Raw genomic sequence first — 21,174 nt, forward strand, 5'->3', positions numbered from 1 at the left:
TGGCAATGCCTCCTGTCTTGAGCTCCCTGGAAATCTCTACTCACTCAAGGCTCAGCTTAAAGATCTCTGCTTCTCACTCTCCTCCTCAAACGCCAGCTAGTTCTTGCCTCTGGGCTTCCGCACCTCTTCCTAGAATGTTCTCCCTCCAGATCTGGCTGGTTCCTCCTCCTTCTTTCTCCTCCTCCTCCTCCTCCTCCTCCTCGTCCTGTGGGTTTCAGCTCCAGTGTTCCCTCCTTGGGAGGTGTTCCCTGAACACCCCATCTAACTACTTCCCCTCAGCCTCTGTCACATGTCCCTGTTTTATTTTTTTCATAGCACTTTGGACAATCTGAATGTATTTTTCCTTTGTTTATGGGTGCTTCCAGAGCCACTGTGAATGGTGGTGCGTGTTGTCAATTGCAGAGGTGAGTGGGCTGAAACCCAGCCTGGGTCAACATACAAGCTGGTGCTGGGGCTGTACCTGCTTGGAGGGAAGCACCTTTCCCTAATACACATGATGGCACTATGCAGGCAAGCTGCAGCCCCGCCTGTGTCACCTTCTGCAGTGACACCCAAAACCCACCAGAGGAATGGTACCTGCCCACTTCACTGCTTCGTGCCCATGCCCAGCCCAGTGCCTGGCACCATGCAGGTGCTCAGTAAACATTTCCAAGCCTGGTGGAGTGGCATGCACCTGTAATCTGAGCTACTTGGGAGGCTGTGAAGGGAGGATCACTTGAGCCCAGGAGTTTGAGACCAGCCTGGGCAGCATAGCGAGACCCTATCTCAAAAAAAAAAAATCAGGCAAACAAATTCTATTCTGATTCTCCCACTCCCATCCTTCTCCCAAACTCCTCAATAAAATATGCTGGGTGCTGTGGCTGCTTCATCGCTGGGTCTCACTGAAGCCAACCCCAGAACTGGGCTCAGGGTTGGCAAAGGTGACTGTTAACGGAGCATGGGAGGACCCAGGGAGTTGAGGGGTGAGTGTGAGTTTGGGAGCCCTACGGATGCTCCCTGAAGCTCTGAGCCTTGTCTATCCCAAAGACACTACCCTGAGCCCCCAGTGCCCCCCCCAGGGCCCCCCAGCTCCCTGGAGGTGTGCATGAAGGAGTCAGGTGGTCCACACACTCCCAGGCCCCGGGAGCCCTGCTCGGCACAGAGACTCCTGGGCAGGAGGTGGCACTGAGGGTCCCGCTGCGACAGCCAGGCTCAGAGCGGGGGTGGGATCAAGGCACCGCCCTTCCCTCTGCTCCCCGAGGCCACTTCGCCAGGCTGCCTGGCCGTACCCGCCCGCCCTGCCAGCCTCCCCAGCTCTGGCAGGGAAGGAGTTAACCTCCAGCCTTCTCAGCGTGAATGTGGAGCTATTAATACCCACAGCCCAGCCAGTCTGCCAGAGAAGCCACTGGAGCTGGGGAGAGCAGGGAGCCGGGGAAGCCGCCAGTCGCAGCCGAGCCGGAACCGGGACTCCAGGGGTCAAAACTTTTCTCGAGGACGACGTGGGCACCGTGCCAGCCTCACCTGGCCCTTGCCCATCTTTCGGCTGCAGGTCCCAACCCTCTCTCCTGGAGGCCACCCATGCCACCCACCCCAGCCGAGAACAAACTTTCTTAGGGAAGCCACCTCTGTGGCCGTGCTGGCTGGACAGGGAGGGGCAGACGGCTGGACAGACAGGGGGACTGGGGCACAGGACACTGTAAGCCTGCCCTCCCAGGCCTGCCTCTGACAGACAGCCACAGAGTGGGCAGCTGGGGGGCCTAGGGCTCCACAGGGGCAGTGGGGGGCCCTGCCGGACCTCCGTCCACCCACCAGCCACCTTGGAATCCAGGAAGCTGGACACTGCTTCCCAGGGCCCAGCCCTGTGGCTGGAACCCCCTCGGGTCAAGACAGGAGCCCCCACCAGACAGAGCCCCCCCCGGCTCCTCCACCCACCGAGGCGACGGGCAACCTGAGCGAGAAGGCACAGGTGGCGGGCGGGCAGGTGCGGAGCCCTGAGGCCGACGGGCTGCTGACCCTGGAGCGCCCTGGCTCAGGGACTTCTGCCCAGGCTGGGGACGATGCTGTGGAGGCCACCCCCGGCCACCCCTGCCCTGTCCTGGAGCTGCCTCCAGCCTGGCCCATGGGCTGCGGAGTCGATGATGTACCGGCCTTCTGCTTCATCTGCTTCCACAGGGAGGAGGAGGAGGAGCTGCTGGAAGAAGTCCCGCTGCGGAGGTCAGTGCCCGTGGGTGGCCAGCGGGTGGGCAGCGGGTGGGCACAGTACTTGACCCGGGGTGCCTCTGAGCCTGGCAGTCTTGCTTCAAGTCTCTCTCTCTCTGTCCACTGCTTACCACCCACTGCCACTTCCTGCTTCGGGATCTCAGATCTCTTACCCGGTTGTTGCCACAGCCTCCTCCCTATCTCTCCCACCCTGGCCTCAGAGTGGCTTTCCCATCCTCTCCCAGAGTGGGCATGTCTCCCACCTGCTCAGAGCCCTCCATGGCTCCCACCTCCCATGGGATGAAGTTGACACTCGGCTGGGCATTCAAGTCCTGCGTGATAGGGGCTGACACTCTCCACCTCATCTCACTCTGTTCCCCTATATTTACCTCCAGTGAAACTGCCCAGACTTCTCTTCCCTGGTTCTCCTCCATCCAGGCCCAGCTGCAATGCTTCCTCCTTCAGGAAGCCCTCCTGGATGTCCCTGTCCCACCCCAATCTGAGAGCCACCTTTCCATCCTGCACTGCAGTGGCACCTAACAGGTGTTCCATCTTTGTTGAATTCATAAGTGAAAATGTGTGCATGTGTATTTGCTTGTGTGTGTGTGTGTAAAAGAGAGAGGAAGAGAGAGAATGAAGGTTTGTGAGGCTGCCTGACTGGGTATTGGGGGCGAGTGTGTGTGACCGTGAGTGTGTGTACAAGTTTGTGGGCGCAGGTGTGAGTTCTGCATACCTATGTGGAGGGAAGGGCTGTGCCGTGAACCCCCAGTGGGAGTTCATGCCCTAGAGACCATTGTTCCTTTAGCCAGCTCTCCCCACCCCCACCTGCAGGGAAACCCAGGCTCCAGCCAAGTGCATTACCCAAGCTGTGACCACAGGCTCTGGGAGTGATCTGCAGGGGAGACAGGGGTCACCTCTACTCCAGCCCTGCCTGCCCGCGCCTCCATCACTGCCTGAGTCAGCACTGCCCTGCCCTGGGTCGGGAGAGGCAAGGCATAAACCAAGCCAGGTTTCCCCTCCAGGATGCTTGCAAGATGAGAGGGCCGGGGGTGGACTCCTGCAGCCTGCACCGGGTTCCTCCCTGACCCTCTCTATTGGACCCTGGGTCCACAGTTCCCACTCCATGGGCCTCTGTCTTCTCATCTGTGAAATGGGAGGATGTTCTCTGCTATGGTTGTCAGCTTAACATTCAACACAGAGACTGGCCACCCACAGACGGCCAGGGCCTGGGCTGGGGACTGGAACCCAGCTCACAGGGTCACTGCCTGCTAGGAGAGACAGAGGAGAAGACAGATCAGTTCCGCACAGAGTAGTGGGCATCTTGATGGGCATGGGTGCAGAGTGCCTAGGAAATCAGGAGGGAAAGATGGAACTTCTCCACCCACAGGAGCCATCGGAGGCCACCAGGTCTGTCTTAACATCCAAGTGCCCTCCCAGGAGTGAGAGAGGCTGAGGAAAGGGCATCACAGGCAGCGGGAATGGCAAGAGCAAAGGCTCGGTGCAAACAAGAAATGAAGTGTGGACGGTGCGGCTGTGGCTGGCAGGAACGGGGCCAGATCACAGAGGGCCTGGATGCCAAGCCGGGGACCTGACCCATAGGTGCTGGAGTGAGCAATGGGGAGGGCTCGAGGCAAAACGGGGGCAAGTGAAGAGAAGCATGGGAATAATAGGTGCCGAGGGCATCTTAAACTCCAAAGCCGTGGACCTGTGATAGAAACCCATGTTCACAGTGAACGCTCAAAATGCTTGTTGAATGAATAAATGAATGAATGAACAAACGAATATGACATTGAAAGATAGGGCATCAGGCTGGGTATGCTGCCTCACACCTGTAACCCCAGCCCTTTGGGAGGCCAAGGCGGGTGGATTGCTTGAGCTCAGGAGTTTGAGACCAGCCTGGGCAACACAGTGAGATCACCAGCTACACACACACACACACACACACACACACACACAATTAGCCAGGCGTGGTGGTCTCAGGAGTTTGAGACCAGCCTGGGCAATACAGTGAGATCACCAGCTACACACACGCACACACACACACACACACACAATTAGCCAGGCTTATGCACCTGTAGTCCCAGCTACTCCAGAGGCTGAAGCAAGAGGATCCCTTGAGCTCAGTATTTCGAGGCTGCACTGAGATGTGATCGCACCCCTGCACTCCAGCCTAGACAACAGGTGAGACCCTGTCTCAAAAAAGAGAGAAAGAGAGAGAGAGAGGGCATGGGAATAATCTGAGTTGATTGTTAAAAAACACCACACTCCCAGGCCCTGCCTTGGAGATTTTGCAGCTTCGAGTCTTAGGATGGATGTGTGATGTTGATCAGTTTCCTCCTAGTGAATAATTTAAGCAAAGCAGCATTTGGGAAGCCTCAGAAAGAGACAGGCACAGGCCTCAGGGTTGGCAGCCGTGAAATCCTGCCCCCTCCTCCCTCATCCCTTCATCTCCCACCTCTGATTCTGGGGACTCTCTGTAGGGGATGTCTGTCTGCCTCCTTCCCTGGGAGTATGGTAGCCTATGTTTGCAGGAGCTGGTCTCTTTTCTAGCCGGTGGGTTCTGGCCCTTTAAGACCTGGGAGGGGATGGGGCCAGGCTGGGCAGAGACAGTGACCACAGGTGCCAGGTGGTGAAGCTAAAAATATTGAGTGATGTGTCCGCCCAGGCTGCGGGAGCCAGTGCTGGCTGGGGAGGGTGGGACGGAAGGCGCTGGAGTGTTTCTTTGCTGCTGGAGGAGGGGCAGTGGGGCAGTGAGGCTGGGTGGGGTCACCTTGGGGGCTTAGAGGAATCTGTGGCTGCCCCCGCCCAACCCCACCCCGCCTCTCCCAGCCTTGCTCCAGCCCCTGGAAGGCTCCAGGATTCACTCCTAGAATAGCCGGCTGCCACGTTTAGCAGCCCTGGGCAGGCTAATTCTGGTGCATCCCTCTTCTGTGTGATCCTGGGGAAGTCACTTCTTCTCATTGGGTATCTGTAAAATTAAAGAATTGGACTTTCTCAGGCATTTGTAGGGAAAGAAAGGCAACAAAGGGGGGCAGGTGACCAGTTCACTCCTTTGTGGATTCAGTACATTTCCCCTGGGGACTGGATGCTGAGGCCACTGCATGAATGTGACACAGCCATGTCCCTGGAGGGGCTCGCAGCCTAGCGAAGACAAAACAACACACGCTCCAACAGACAGTGCCACATGCTATAATAAAGGTGTGAGCACCGTGCCCTCGGCTTCTGTTGTGGGACGATGCAAGAGATAGCCCCACAGAGAACACATCTGCATTTGATGAAAATTTGTCAGCAAACTCGTCACCCACAGTGATGTTCACCAGCCACCTACATATGGTGTTTTGATGTATTAATTAAGGTGAGGCAAGCTGTTGGAATAAATAAGCTTGGCGATCATAATGGCTCAACACAGAAGAGACTTATGTTCAGGGTGTGTGTTGCGGGGGTGGTGATGGAAGAGACTCTGCTCCATGTGATCTTTCAGGGATCCAGGCTCCTCTCATCTTGTGACTCCATCATCACCCACGGCCACTGCATGCAGCTTGCAGATGAAGAAAAAGAGTGGGGATCGCAGGTTTTTATGAACCAAAGCTGGAAGTGGTCTCCTTCATTTTTGCCCACAAGCATTGGCCAGAACAGCTCATTGCAAGAAAAGCTGGGAAATGCAGTCCAGTCTACATGAAAGCATCCAGCACAAAATTGATGCTCGATGTGCTCATTTATTCATTCACTCAATAAATTTCGTTGCATACCTTTCGTGGGCTAGCACCAGAAACTGGACTGAAAATACCATCCCTGCTCTCAAGGGGTTTATGTCTAATAATGGAGTCAAACAAAACACAAGTGAACAGATCAGATCATCAAGATTCAAAATCCACTGTGAAGAAAATTACCAGGGATGGTGGAGACAGCCGCTTTGCATACGGTAAACAGAGAGGTACAGACGTTTCATCCGAGACCTAGAGAATGAGAAGGAGCCAGCAGTGGAGAGAGGGGTGGTGACAGCAGCTCAGGCAAAGCAAACTGAGAGCAACGGGTAGACAGAAGCACGAGGAGGGCGAGGGATAACGCGTCTGTGTGGCCGAGGCAGAGCAAATGACAGGGACAGTGACAAGAAGGGGGCCAGGAGGTACAGGAACAGCCAGGCCACGCAGGCCTTGGCACCCATGGTGAGGAGCATGGATTTTGTTCCAGATGGACTTGGGAAGCCTTTGAGAGCTCTTAAATGGGGGAAGTTGTATAATCTGATTGACATTTTAAAGGATATTTCAGGCTATGCTCGGGAGAATCCGTGGTGATGGGCCAGAACGGATAGAGGACGCCAACGTGGAGGTCATGGTGGTGGGCGGCTTTGGAGATGGGGAAGTAAGAAAGTGCTCTCTGAACATATTTAGGAGACTGGGCACAGTGGTTCATGCCTGTAATCCCAGCACTTTGGGACACCAAGACGGAAGGATTGCCTGAGCCCAGGAGCTCCAGACCAGCCTGGGCAACAGAATGAGACCCTGTCCCTACAAAAGAAAAATTTAAAAATTAGCCAGGCATGGTGCCATGGGCCTGTAGTCCCAGCTACTCTGGAGGCTGAGGTGGGAGGATTGCTTGAACCCAGGAGTTTGAGGCTGCAGTGAGCTGTGATCGTGTCACCGCACTTCAGCCTAGGTGACACAGCAAAACCCTGTCTCTAAATAAATAAATAAATAAATAAATAACAGCAAACATTTGAGATAAATCCACAGCATTTTCTGGTGCATTAGAGGAGGAAGGGAATCCAGGGTGAATCTGGGCTTTGGGGATTGCAGAGATGCATGGACGATGGGCAGATTCGAAGGAGGGAAGAGGCTTGGTGAGAAGAACATCAAGAATCCCGGCCAGGCGCACTGGCTCATGCCTGTAATCCCAGCACTTTGGGAGACCAAAGCAGGAAGATCACTTGAGGTCAGGAGTTTGACACCAGCCTGGCCAACCTGGTGAAGGCTTGTCTCTACTAAAAATACAAAAATTAACCAGGCGTGGTGGCACACACCTATAGTCCCAGCTACTAGGGAGGCTGAGGCAGGAAAATCACTTGAACCCGGGAGGCGGAGGTTGCAGTGAGCGGAGATTGCACCACTGCATTCCAGCCTGGGCGACAGAGTGAGACTCCATCTCAAAAAAAAAAAAAAAAAAAAAAAATCCTGCTATAGATAGAAGCAGGTGAGGTGTGCAAATGAAGATGTCAAGAGAGGACTTCATAATGAGAGTCTGGCGTTCAGAAGAGGAGCCTCTCGTCATTGGCAAAAAGGTGGCATTGTGAGCCATGAGATCACGCAGGAGAGAGGGGAGGGAAAAGGCTCCAGGGCGGGGCCCTGAGGACTCCACGGTATTGAGATCATGTGGAGGAGAAGCCAGTGAGGGAGGCAGAGAAGGAGCAGCTGGGAAAGTGGGAGGGAAACTGAGAGCGTGTGCAGTCACAGAAACCAAGGAAGTGTCGGGAGGAGAGGGGGCGTGGTCCACCAGCTCAAAGATGGGAACAGTCCAGAGGAACGAGGTTAGATTCAGCTGTCAGACGCATTGGAGCACACCTGCAATCCCAGTGCTTCGGGAGGATGAGGCAGGAGGATTGCTTGAACCCAGGAGTTCGAGACCAGCCAGGGCAGCATAGGGAGACCCCCATCTCTACAAAAAGTGAGAAAAAAAAAATAGGGCTGGTGTGGTGGCTCACACCTGTAATCCCAGCACTTGAGGAGGCAGAGGCAGGAGGATCACTTAAGGCCAGGAGTTTGAGAACAGCCTAGGCAACATAGTAAGACCCTATCGCTATAAAAAAAAAGAAAAGAAAAAAAAGCTGGACATCATGGAGCATGTCTGTAGTTCCAGCTACTCAGGAGACTGAGGTGGGACCGTTGCTTGAGTTTGGGAGGTCGAGGCTACAGCGAGCAATGATGGTACCCCTGCACTCCAGTCTGGGAGACAGAGCGAGACTCTATCTCATAAATAAATAAATAGCCAGGCATGGCGGCATGCACCCATAGTCTTAGCTACTTGGGAGGAGGCTAAGATGGGAGGATTGCTTGAGCCCAGGAGTTCAAGGTTACAGTGACTGCACCACTGCACTCCAGCCCAGGCAACAGAGGAAGACCCTATCTCTAAAAAATACTTAAATAAACATTAAAAACATAAATAATTTTTTAAACGATTAGATTTAGTGATGTAGAGGTCAAGAGCGACTTTGGTAAGAAAGCATCATGAGATCGGGCGTGGTGGCTCACACCTGCAATCCCAGCACGTTGGGAGGTGGAGGCAGGCGGATCACTTGAGGTCAGGAGTTCGAGACTAGCCTGGCCGACATGATGAAACCCTGTCTCTACTAAAAATACAAAAATTAGCCCACCATGGTGGTGCATACCTGTAATCGCAGCTACTTTGGAGGCTGAGGCAGGAGAATTGCTTGAACCTGGGAGGCGGAAGTTGCAGTGAACCAAGATCACACCACTGCACAGAGCGAGATTTTGTCTCAATTAAAAAAAAAAAAGAATGCATCATGAAGCAGTGGAAATAAAATCAGGTTTGATGCAGTTAAAGAAGGTAGATTAAACACACACGTGTAGCTTCTCCATATCCTAAAGCCCCATTGAAAGGATAATGAGGCTGGGTGAAGTGACTCATGATTGTAATCCAACACCTTGGAAGGCTGAGGCAGGAGGATCACTGGAGCCCAGGAGTTCAACACCAGCCTGGGCAACACAGCAAGACCCTGTCTCTACAAAAAATTTTTGAAAATTCACTGAGTGTAGTGGCACGTGCTGGTAGTCCCAGCTACTGAGGAGGCTGAGGTGGGAGGATCACCTGAGCCCAGGAGTTTAAGGCTGCAGTGAGCTATGATCACACCACTGCACTCCAGCCTAGGTGACAGAGGGAGACCCTGTCTCTTAAAAAAAAAAAAAAAAGGATAGTGAGAGGATTTTTTTTTTTTTTTTTTTGAGACAGAGTCTCACTATGTCAACCAGGCTGGAGTGCAGTGGTGTGATCTCGGCTCACTGCAACCTCCGCCTCCCAGATTCAAGCAATTCTGCCTCAGCCTTTCGAGTAGCTGAGACTACAGGTACATGCTGCCATGCCCGGCTAATTTTTTTATTTTTTTATTTTATTTTTATTTTTATTTTTTTTTTGAGACGGAGTTTCGCTCTTGTTACCCAGGCTGGAGTGCAATGGCGCGATCTCGGCTCACCGCAACCTCCGCCTCCTGGGTTCAGGCAATTCTCCCGCCTCAGCCTCCCGAGTAGCTGGGACTACAGGCATGCGCCACCACGCCCAGCTAATTTTTGCATTTTTAGTAGAGACAGGGTTTCACCATGTTGACCAGGATGGTCTCGATCTCTTGACCTCGTGATCCACCCGCCTCGGCCTCCCAAAGTGCTGGGATTACAGGCGTGAGCCACTGCGCCCGGCCATTTTTTTATTTTTTATTTATTTTATTTTTATTTTTTTAATGAGGCCCCACTTTCACGGTCTGTATTCGTACTGAAAATCAAGATCAAGCGAGCTTTTGCCCTTCTGCTCCACGGATTTTTTTTATATATTTAGTAGAGATGGAGTTTCACCGTGTGCCTGGGCTGGTTTCAAACTCCTGAGCGCAGACAATCTACCTGCCTTGGCCTTCCAAAGTGCTAGGATTAACAGGTGTGAGCCACTGCGCCTGGCTGTGAGTGATTTTTGTGTGTGTGTGTGAGACAGGGTCTTGCTCAGTCACCCAGGCTGGAGTGCAATGACTATCTCCACTCACTGCAACCTCCACCTCCCGGGTTCAAGCGATTCTCCCACCTCAGCCTCCTAAGTAGCTGGGATTACAGGCACCTGCCATCATGTCCAGCTAATTTTTGTATTTTTGTAGAGATGTGGTTTCACCATGTTGGCCACGCTGGTCTCAAACTCCTGACCTTAGGTAATCTACCCACCTCAGCCTCCCAAAGTGCTGGAATTACAGGCGTGAGCCACCACGCCCAGCTTGTGAATGAATTTTTTAAAGGTGTGCACATCAGTCTTTTATTACTTCTGTAACAAATTGGCATAAATTTAGTTGCCTAAAACCAAACAAATTAATTCTTATAGTTTTATGTGTTAGAACTGACACAGGTCTCACTGAGCTGAAATTAAAGTGTTGACAGGACCGCTCTAGGCAACTCTTCCTGGAAGGACTTTCTGGATGCTACAGGGAGCATTTCTTTGACTTTTCCAGCTTCCAGAAGGTACCTGCATGCCTTGGCCCATGGCCCCCTCCCTCCAGCAACGCAGTAGCATCTCTGATGTCTCGTCACATCCCTTTTTTTTTCAGCAGGGTCTTGCTCTGCAGCCCAGGCAGAAGTGCAATGGGCCAATCAGGCTTGCTGCAACCTTGACCTCCTGGGCTCAAGTGGTCCTCCCACCACCAGCCCCCAAGTCGCTGGGACTACAAACATGCGCCACCACACCCTAGCTAATTTTTACTTTTTATAAAGATTGGCGGGGGTTGGGGCGTGGGGGGGGTCTCACCATGTGGCCCAGGCTGGTCTCGAGCTCCTGCGCTTAAGTGATCCTCCTGCCTCGGTTTCCCAAAGAGCTGGGATTACAGCCATGAGCCACTGCTGGCGGCCACATCACTTTCTCTGACCACACCTGGGAAAGGTTTTCACAATTCATGTGATTAGATTGAGCTCAGCTGAATTATCCAGACTAATCTCCCCTTCTCAAGGTTCTTAACCTTAATCACATTTGCAACGTCCCTTTTGCCACGGAAGGTAACATGTTCACCGCTCCGGAGATTAGGACATGGACGTTTGCAGGGGGCCGTTGTTCTGCCTAACACAGCATGAAGCAGCAAGAACGAATCAATTGAAAAAAGAGAACATAGCAACACCATTTTGGAATCTGGAAGGTAAATGAACACTTGGTTAAAAACTGACTTAGCAGGCTGAGGAATTTGCACTTTAAGTGAACCCTAAACTGGGGTTACGACAGGCCACGGAGCATAATTCACACCGCAAAATCCCCCAAAGTTGCCGGCATTAATAGCCTAAGTACCTCTGGAAATAAGAGAAAAGCTGGGGCGGAACCCCAGGAGGACTGGGGTAAGAAGGGCTTAAATTCTCAAATGTCCTTGAGGCCAGGTGCAGTGGCTCCTGCCTGTAATCTCAGCACTTTGGGAGACTGAACTGGGAGGATTGCTTGAGGCCAGGAGTTCAAGACCAGTCTCAGCCACAGAGCAAGACCTTGTCTCTAAAAAAATTAAAAATTGGCGGGGGCACAGTGGCTCACACCTGTAATCCCAGTCCTTTAGGAGGCCAGAGTGGGCAGATCACCTGAGGTCAAAAGTTCAAGACCAGTCTGACCAACATGGTGAAACCCCATCTCTACTAAAAATACAAAAGTAGCCAGGCATGGTGGCACATGCCTGTAATCCCAGCTACTGGGGAGGCTGAGGGAGGAGAATCACTTGAATTTGGTAGGCGGAGGTTGCAGTTAGCCAAGATCATGCTATTGCACTCCAGCCTGGGCAACAAGAATGAAACTTCATTTTGGAAAAAAATAAAATAAAAATTAACGAACCATGGTGGTATGCACCTGTAGTCCCAGCTACTTGGGAGGCTGAGGCAGGAGGATCCCTTGAGCCTAGAAGTTTGAGACCAGCCTGGGCAACACAGTGAGATCCTGTCTACAAAACAGTTTTGTTTTATTCATTCCTGGAGGTCCCTCCCCCTGGCAAATAGCATCTCATTTTTGTTTCATAGTTGTAGTATATTTTCTTAAATATCTAAACATAGTAGTAATAGTTCTGCGGGTTTCTTGGTTTTGGTTCTTGTTTAGAGATAGAGTTTCACTCTGCTGACTAGGCTGGAGTACAGTGCTGGAATCATGGCTCACTGCAGCCTCCACCTCCAGGGCTTAAGCAATCCTCCCACCTCAGCCTCCTGAGTAGTTGGGACCATAGGTGTGTGCACCTGGCTAATTTAAAAAAAAATTTTTTTTTTTTTTTTGGTAAAGACACGGTCTCACTATGTTACCCAGAAATCAAGACTATTGGCAGGGCGTGGTTGCTCACACCTGTAATCCCAGCACTTTGGGAGGGTGAGGCAGATGGATCACCTAAGGTCAGGAGTTTGAGACCAGCCTGGCCTACATGGCAAAACCCTGTTTCTACTAAAAATACAAAAATTACCTGGGCATGGTGGCACATGCCTGTAATCCCAGCTACTTGGGAGGCTGAGACAGGAGAATCACTTGAACCTGGGTGGCGGAGGTCACAATGAGCAAAGATCGTGCCACTGCACTGCAGCCTGGGTGACAGAGCGAGACTCCATCTCAAAAAGAAAAGAAAAAAAAAAGAAAGGAAAGAAGGAAAAAAGAGCTAGGCAGTGACTTTGATGTTGATCCAGCGGTCTTGCCCAACCCATGGAGGAGCTCAAGCGCAAACATCGTCCAGGAGAGGAGCCCTAAGTTGGACAGCAATGACCAGGCCCAGTGTCCCCACTGTCCCCACTGTCCTAAGTCATTGGCTGGAGCTGCCCAACAAGACCTTAGTCTGGGCTCAAATGCTGTGGCAGATCTCAAAGGCGCTGCAGTTGAAGGCGGTCAGCCAACTGCAATCCTCAAAGCCAAATAGCAGGTTCTTTCTTGAAGGGAGAACCAAGCAGGCACCTCGATGACTACTACAGATGGGAAATAGGAAAGAAAGGGTAGAAAGGTTAGAGGACCCATGCAGGCATCTCACATTTGCACAAAGGAGCTCTAGAAAGACAGTAGAGGAGAGGAAATAGTTAATGAAATGTTTCCAATATTTCTTAGAACTGAGGGGCCTGAGTTTCCTGATTAAAAGAGTCCATGGAGTGACCATCCAAAGGATAAAAATAAGCCAGGCGCAGTGGCTCACGCCTGTAATCCCAGCACTTTGGGAGGCCAAGGCAGGAGGATCGCTTGAGATCAGGAGTTCGAGACCAGCCTGGCCAACACAGTGAAACCCATCTCTGCTAAAAGTGTAAAAATTAGCCGGCTGTGGTGGCAGGCACCTGTAATCTCAGCTACTCGGGAGGCTGAGGCAGGAGAATTGCTGGAACCAGGAGGTGGCAGTGAGCCAAGATCACGCCATTGCTCTCCAGCCTGGGTGACAACTGCAAGACTCTGTCTCAAAAGGAAAAAGAAAGAAACAAAAAGGGAAAGAAATTAAAATGAAAATTTCTGCCCTGCAAAAGACACTGCTAAGAGAACGTGAAGAGAAGCCATAGAATGGCAGAAAATACCAAGTGTTCCTTGGTATTTACCCAAATAAGCTGAAACCTTATGCCCACAAAAACCTGCACATGAATGTTTGTATGTTTTATTTTACTGTGGTAAGAACACTTAATATGAGATTTGTCCTTTTAACACATTTTAAAATGTATGATACATTGTTGTTTTATTTGAGACATGGTCTTACTGGATACAATCATAGCTCACTGCAGCCTCCATCTCCTGGGTTCAAGAGATCCTCCCACCTCAGCCTCCAGAGTAGCTGGGATTCCAGATGTGTGCCACCACATCCGGCTAATTTTTAAATGTTTTAGAGAGACAGGGCCTCTCTATGTTATCCAGGCTGATCTCGAACTCCTGGGCTCAAGCAGTCCTCCAGCCTCCGCCTCCCAAAGTGCTGGGATTACAGGCATGAGCCACCGCACCTGGCCTGTTGTCGAATATTTTTCAAGCTTAATAGTAGTAATCAGTTGTAAGTATAGATCACATTTTTTTCATCCATTCAACCCATTTGGGTTGTTTCTACATTTGGCTATTGTGAATATTGTCGTAATGAACACAGGAGTACTAATAATATTTTGAGATTTTTTTTTTCTTTTTTTAGAGACAGGATCTCTCGAACTTATGGCCTCAAGAAATCCCCCAACTCTGAACTCCCAAAATGCTGAATTAAAGGTGTGAGCCACCACACCTGGCCTCTCTTTCAGATTTTTCTTTTCTTTTTTTTTTTCTTTTTTTTTTTTTGAGACGGAGTTTTTCTTTTTCCCCAGGCTGGAGTGCAATGGGGCAATCTCAGCTCACTGCAACTTCCAGCTCCCAAGTTCAAGCGATTCTCCTGCCCCAGGCGCCCAAGTAGCTGGGATTACAGGCACCCCCTCCATGCCCAGCTAATTTTTGTATTTTTAGTAAAGACAGGGTTTCATCATGCTGGCCAGGCTAGTCTCGAACTCATGACCTCAGGTGATCTGCTCGCCTTGGCCTCCCAAAGTCCTGGGATTAGAGGCGTGAGCCATCACGCTCACACTCGGCCATAGGTCGTCTTTTCCCTGCGTAGATTGTTTGTTTGTTTTCCTAAGCAGAAGCTTTTAACTTTGATAGAGTCTCATTTGCCTATTTCTTTTTATCCTTTTTTTTTTTTTTTTTTTTCCTAGAGATGGGGTTTTGCTGCATTGCCCAGGCTGGTCTTGAACTCCTGAGCTCAGGCAGTCCACCCGCCTCTGCCTCCCACAGTGCTGGGATTCCAGGCAAGAGCCCCCGTGCCCAGCCCCACTTGTCTATTCTTGCTTTTGTTGCCTGTGTTTTTGGCGTCATATCTGCACATGAATATTCATAGCAGCTTTATTCATAATTGCCAAAACTTGTAAGAAACCACAATATCAATGCCCTTCCATAGGTACATTCATACAATGGAATATTCAGTGATAAAATGAGCCATCAAGCCACCCAAAAGATGTGGAGGAACCTTAGATGTGTATTGCTACGTGAAAAAAGCAAGTCTGAAAAGTACTCTCTGACTCCAAGGATATGACATTCTGAAACAGCCAAAGCTAAAGAGACAATAAAAAGATCGGTGGTTGCCACGGACCTTGTGGGAGAGAGGGACAGATGAGGAGATGGAGCACGGTGGATTTCGAAGGCAGTGAAACTATTCTGTATGATACCGGGAGGGTGGACCTATAACATGTATTTGTTAAACCCCATGGAATTCTACAATACAGAGTGAGACCCGATGATGTAACATACAAACTTTAGTTAGTAACTATGTGTCTACCTTGGTTCATTTATTTTAACAAGTGCGCCACACCGATACAAGATGTTAGTGGTGGGAGAAATTTGGTGGGAGTAGAGGAAGTATACTATAAAACTGAAAGTCTCTTTCTTGGTCATTCAAACATGTTCTGCTCAGGCAGACTGCAGTGGCTCACGCCTGTAATCCTAGCCCTTTGAGAGGCCAAAGCAGCAAGACCACCTGAGGTCAGGAGTTCGAGACCAGCCTGGCCAACATGGTGAAACCCCATCTCTACTAAAAACGCAAAAAAAATTAGCCAGGCGAGGTGGTGGGTGCCTGTCCCATCTATTTGGGAGGCTGAGGCAAGAGAATCGCTTGAACCCAGGAGGCGGAGGTTGCAGTGAGCTGAGATTCCTGCCACTGCACTCCAGCCTGGTGACAGAGCGAGACTCCATGTAGAAAAAAAAAAAAAAAAATGTTCTGCTCAATTGTTCTGTAAACCTAAAACTGCTCTAAAATGTAAAGCCTATTATAGGAAAAAAGAAAGGAATCATAGCGTTCCACACAGAGCTGTAAATAAGGTTTCCACAATATGTAAACATTTCCAGTCTTACCAATGTTATGATGCCACTGTAATGTGAGTGGGACAGGATGTGGGAGTGGGAGGGAGAGGGAGTGGAGGGACATAAGGAGCTAAATCCTCTTCTCCCAAAGTGGGAGGTTGGTAGGGAATGCCTAAAACTGGAAAAGAAGCAATGTAAACATGTTATGTAGGAAATGCGGAGGTAAAAATGACTAATCATGAGCTAAAAGAGTTGAGATGATTGTCCTTATGAAGTGGGAAATGGGGCCAGGCGCGGTGGCTCACGCTGTAATCCCAGCACTATGGGAGGCCGAGGCAGGAGGATCTCTTGAGGCCTCAAGTTCGAGACCAGCCTGGGCAATATAGTGAGACCCCCTCATCTCTACAACAAATTACAAATTAGCCAAGCATGGGGCTTGTGCCTGTGTCCCGTGCCTGTGTCCCAGCTACACAGGAGGCTGAGGCAGGAGGATCGCTACAGTGAGCTGTGATTGCACCAATGCACTCCAGCCTCGGTGACAGAGCTAGAGCCCATCTCTTAAAAAAAAAAAAAAAAAAATGTGAAAGCCCGGGCACAGTGGCTCATGCCTGTAATCCCAGCACTTTGGGAGGCTGAGGTGGGCGAATCACCTGAGGTTGGGAGTTCAAGACCAGCCTGACCAACATGCAGAAACCCCCATCTCTACCAAAAATACAAAATTAGCCAGATGTGGTAGTGCGTACCTGTAATCCCAGCTATTTGGGAGGCTGAGGCTGGAGAATTGCTTGAACCTTGGGAGGTGGAGGTTGCGATGAGCCGAGACCACGCCATTGCACTCCAGCCTGGGCAACAAGAGTGAGACTACGTCTCAAAAAAAAAAAAAAAAAACAGTGAGAAATGGGGGTGAGGCTGCCCCCGTGTGTTGATTCTAAGCAATGGGCATATCTAACTTGAATAAAAATTAAAAGTATATTTACTCTATGTATATAAGAAAAGCAGAGATAATAAGAACAAACGAAAGAGACCGGAAGTTGCAGAGCAGAGAGAAGGAAGCCAATTCCATCAAGAAGCGTTGTTCGGGGGCTCAGAAATGGCTCAAGATGTGGGTCAGGAGGAGACGCCAGAGTCTCGATGCCCATGAGAAAGTCCTGGAAAAGGAATGGGGGGCCGGCGCAGTGGCTCATGTCTGTAATTCCAGTACTTTGGGAGGCCAAGGTAGGTGGATCGCTAGAGCCCAGGAGTTCAAGACCGGTCTTGGCAACATGACGAAATCCCGAGTCTACAAAAAATAAGAAAATTAGTCAACCATGGTGCATGCCTGTAGTACCAGCTACTCGGGAGGCTGAGGCGGGAGGATTGCTTAAGTCCAGGAGTTTGAGGCTGCAGTGAGCTACGATTGCCCCACTGCACTCTAGCACTCCAGCCTGGGTGACAGAGGAAGACCCTGTCTCAAAAAAAAAAAAAAAAAAAAAAAAAGAATGAATGAATGAATGAATGAGGGGGTTGGAGCAGGGAAGCAGGGAACCTCCAAAGAAACAGGATCCTTGCAGCCCCTCATGGGGAAGGCCCTTCTGCCATTGAAGCAATGGAAGAAGTGGAGGAGGAGGGAGGCTGGGGGAGGGGTTGTGGTTTGATGGCGGAGGCAGTGGAAATGTATCTGATCCATCTGTTTCCTTGGCGAAGCGGGAGCCACGGTTTGTTTGAGGAGAGAGGAGGAGGTGGGAAGTCATCCCAGACCTTGCTACAGAGTGGGCTTCACAGACAGCGGCGTCTGCACCCCCGGGGGCTGGCAGGTGGACATGCGGAATCTCGGGCCTCGCCAAGACCCCTAGGAGACTCGCAGGCGAATTACAGTTTCAGAAGCTGCTCAGACAGGGCAGTAGAAAGCAAGTGGGAGGCCTAGCGGGGGCGGGGGTTGGGGGCACTGTGCTGAGTGCCCCTCTGAGACCCGTGTCCCTGAACAAGAAAGGGCACTGGCAGCTCCGGGTGACCCTCTGGGGCACTGTTGGTTTACTTGGTGCAGGCCAAGAGCAGATGCCTGGCGAGCGTTGTGCCAGGACGGTCCTACGGCAGGACAGGTGGGCATGGGAGTGGGCGTGCTTTCCAGGAGGCCATCCTGGTGGTGGCAGAAGGGGTCTTCGGGATAGTGAGAAAGTGCTGCAGGCAGTGGATTGAAGTTGATGCCTGCAGGTACCAGGGCAAGCGAGAGGAGGATGGAGGGGTGGAGCAGAGAGGGAAGTGCCTGAAATAGAGAACTCAGAGTGGGTGAGATGTGGGGTCATTACGCAGGCTGGGGTGTGGGCCTGGGAGCAGTGACCACGGGCTTGCAGAGAAGAGGGTTGAAGGCGACGGTAGGAGGTCAGTGAGCTGAGAGGCTGCTGAGAGCTACTCTGTCCTCTGAGATTTGTACCCCACAAACCTAAAGATGGTGAGAGGAGACAGATTCATTTGCTCTGGGGTATGGCTGGGACTTTTCAAAGCTCTCTGGAGTTTGAGAACCACGGTGTAAACATAGAGACAGAGTTAAAAAAAAAAAAAAAGGCAACAGGGAGTAACAAGAAGGCACCCTAAGGCGGGAAAAGATAGCTCATGCCTGTAATCCCAGTGCTTTTGGAGGCCCAGATGGGAAGATTGCTTGAGACCAGGAGTTCGAGACCAGCCTGGGCAATACAGTGAGACCCCATTTCTACGAAAAATTAAATTAGCCGGGCCTGGTAGTGCTCGTCTGCAGTCCTGAGGCGAGAGGATCGCATGAGCCCAGGAGGTAGAGGCTGCAGTGAGCCATGATCAAAACCACTGCACTCTAGCCTGGGTGACAGTGAGACTTTCTCCAAAATAAAAATTTACAAATGTTACTCTGGGGCTGGTACAGACCAAGGAGCCTGAATCAGGGACAGGGGACTCGAGTGGACCAGGTGGGTAGAGGATTCACGTCCTGGGTTGCGGGAGAGCAGAAGTTGGAAATGTCGTGGTCTTCCTCTAAAGACCCAGAGAGCGCGCGCGCCGCGGTCTCTGGGATCGTACTGCACTGCGGCATAAAGGCCACTAGAGGGCGCGCGGTGTTCACACATGCGGACGGGCCCGGCAGGTGGCGGATTCCTCTGACAACTTTTCTGTTCAAAGATCCAAAGACCCCTGAGCTTGGCCCCAGGCCCGCTACGTCCAGGCCACGTAGCCTCGGCCAGGTTACACAAAAGCTCTGTGACCCAGTTTGGGCAGCCATAAAATGGGCACAGCGACAGGTCCGACCTTCTAAGGTGGTTGGAGGATGCAGGACGTGGCCTCCGTCTCTCTCGGCTTCTCCCGCAGGCCCCCACTACCCCCGCCCAAAGCCCTGTCCTGCCCGGGTCAGATGCCGGTCCCGGTCCCGGGAGAGAGACTGAGGTTGACTTCTGGGGCGGGGGAGAATAGGGGGAGGTAGGCGGTCTCTAGGACAGGGAAAGAGAGGAGGCGGCCACCTCCCCCACCCTCACCCCCCCCCCCCTCCACCCCGCCTTTGTTTTAGAGGCAGGACCCTGCTCTGTCACCCAGGTTGGAGTGCAGTGTCCCGATCGTGGCTCACTGCATCCTCAGTCTCCTGGGCTCAAGTGACCCTCCTGCCTCAGCCTTCTGAGTAGCTGGGACTACAGGCAGATGCCACCACGCCCGAGAAATTTTTAATTTTTATTTTATTTATTATTATTTTTTTCTTTGAGACAGAGTCTCACTCCATCACCTAGGCTTGAGTTCAATGGCGCTATCTCAGCTGACTGCAACCTCCGCCGCAGGGGGCTCAAGTGATTCTCATGCCTCAGCCTTCCGAGTAGCTGGTACTTCAGGTGCGCCCCACCATGCCCAGCTAATTTTTTTGTATTTTTAGTATTTTTAGTAGAGACGGGGGTTTTACCAGGTTGGCCAGGCTGGTCTCGAACTCATGACCTCAGGTGATCCACCTGCCTCGGCCTCCCAAAGTGCTAGGATTCCAGGTGTAAGCCACCGCACCCGGCCCTATTTTTATTTTTACTTTATTTATTTTTTGAGGCAGGGTCTTGCTTCATTGCCCAGGCTGGAGTGCAGTGGTGCATTCATAACTCACTTCAGCTTCAATCTCCTGGGCTCAAGAGATCCTCCCGCCTCAGCTTCTCAAGTAGCTGGGGTCACAGATGCATATTATCATGCCCAGCTTGAAATTCTGTTTTTTTTTGAGACAGGGTCTCACTTAGTTGCCCAGGCTGGAGTGCAATTGTGCAATCTTGGCTCACTGCATCCTCCACCTCCCTGGTTCCATCGATTCTCGTGCCTCAGCCTCCCAAGTAGCTGGGATTACAGGCATGTGCCACCACACCTGGCTAATTTTTGTAGTTTTATTAGAGATGGGTTTTTGCCATGTTGGCCAGGCTAATCTTAAACTCCTGGCTTCAAGCTATCCACCTGCCTCAGCCTCCCAAAGTGCTGGGGTTACAGGGGTGAATCACCTCGCCCGGCCCCAGTTTGAAATTTTTAATAATTTCATCTTTGACTTTGTAAGTGGAGACTGCTGGACCAGTGGAGTATGTGTCCAGGATTGCAGCCTCCACCTCACACCATGCATGATCAGACCCTGACCACCTCCTGTAGAAAGATTCTCAGCCAACTACTCCCCCTGACAACAGTCACTACTGCTGCCCTTTGTCCCCAGCCAGGGGCCTGGGTGAGGGCAGGATCTGTGTCAGGTGTGCGGCAAGGTGGCCCCAGGCACCTGTGAAGTATGCATTTGCCCCACTAACCTCCCTGTGCCCAAGGGAGCATGACATTAAAAAGGGAATAAGGGCCACGCATGATGGCTCACACCTGTAATCCCAACACTTTGTGAGGCCAGGGTGGGTGGATCACTTGAGATCAGGAGTTCAAGACCAGCCTGGCCAACATGGTGAAAGCCTGTCTCTACTAAAAATGCAAAAATTAGCTGGGTGTGGTGGCACACACCTGTAATCCCAGCTACTCAGGAGGCTGATGCAGGAGAATCGCTTGAACCCAGGAGGTAGAGGTTGCAGTGAGCCGAGATGGAGCCATTGTATTCCAGCCTGGGCGACAGAGTGAGACTCCATCTCAAAAAAAAAAAAGGAAATAAAACACACCACCACACAGCCGGGCACAGTGGCTCATGCCTGTGGTCCCAGCACTTTGGGAAGCTGAGGTGGAAGAATCGTTTGAGCCTCAAAGTTCGAGGCCGCAGTGAGGTATGACAGCGCCACTGAGCTCCAGCCAGAGTAAGGCCTGGCCTCTAAACAGCCCACAGAGCAAGACCTGGTCTCTAAAAAACCAATCTCCACCCCCCCAAAAAAAACCCACCATCACAGACCGGGAGAGAGAGAGATGGGAGAAAGGAAAAAGCTTTTGCTTCTGCTTTTGGAATAAGAGGCCCCTCGTTTAGATTTCTGTCATGGCCACAGGGTCAAGTTCTTACATCTGGAAAATTGTCAGTGCTTCATCATGGGAGTGTGGTTATTT

General features: G+C 51.4%; 1 protein-coding gene across 2 annotated transcripts in view; it reads left to right on the top strand.

Annotated features, from left to right (window-relative positions):
• The first annotated feature begins 2,124 nt into the window (after window positions 1-2,124).
• SBK1 (SH3 domain binding kinase 1) overlaps window positions 2,125-21,174 on the top strand; it is a 61,169-nt gene continuing 42,119 nt past the window's right edge. The window contains exon 1 of one of the 2 annotated variants that reach the window (XM_021672333.2): window positions 2,125-2,193. The gene's annotated coding sequence lies outside the window, so the exon portion shown is untranslated. The remainder of the gene's footprint in view (window positions 2,194-21,174) is intronic. The other variant, XM_064362597.1, reaches the window with a different exon arrangement.

Source organism: Aotus nancymaae, unplaced genomic scaffold (genome assembly GCF_030222135.1).
Source record: "Aotus nancymaae isolate 86718 unplaced genomic scaffold, 86718_ANA_hifiasm-v0.15.2.pri h1tg000049l, whole genome shotgun sequence".
In the NCBI taxonomy this organism is placed as follows: domain Eukaryota; kingdom Metazoa; phylum Chordata; class Mammalia; order Primates; family Aotidae; genus Aotus; species Aotus nancymaae.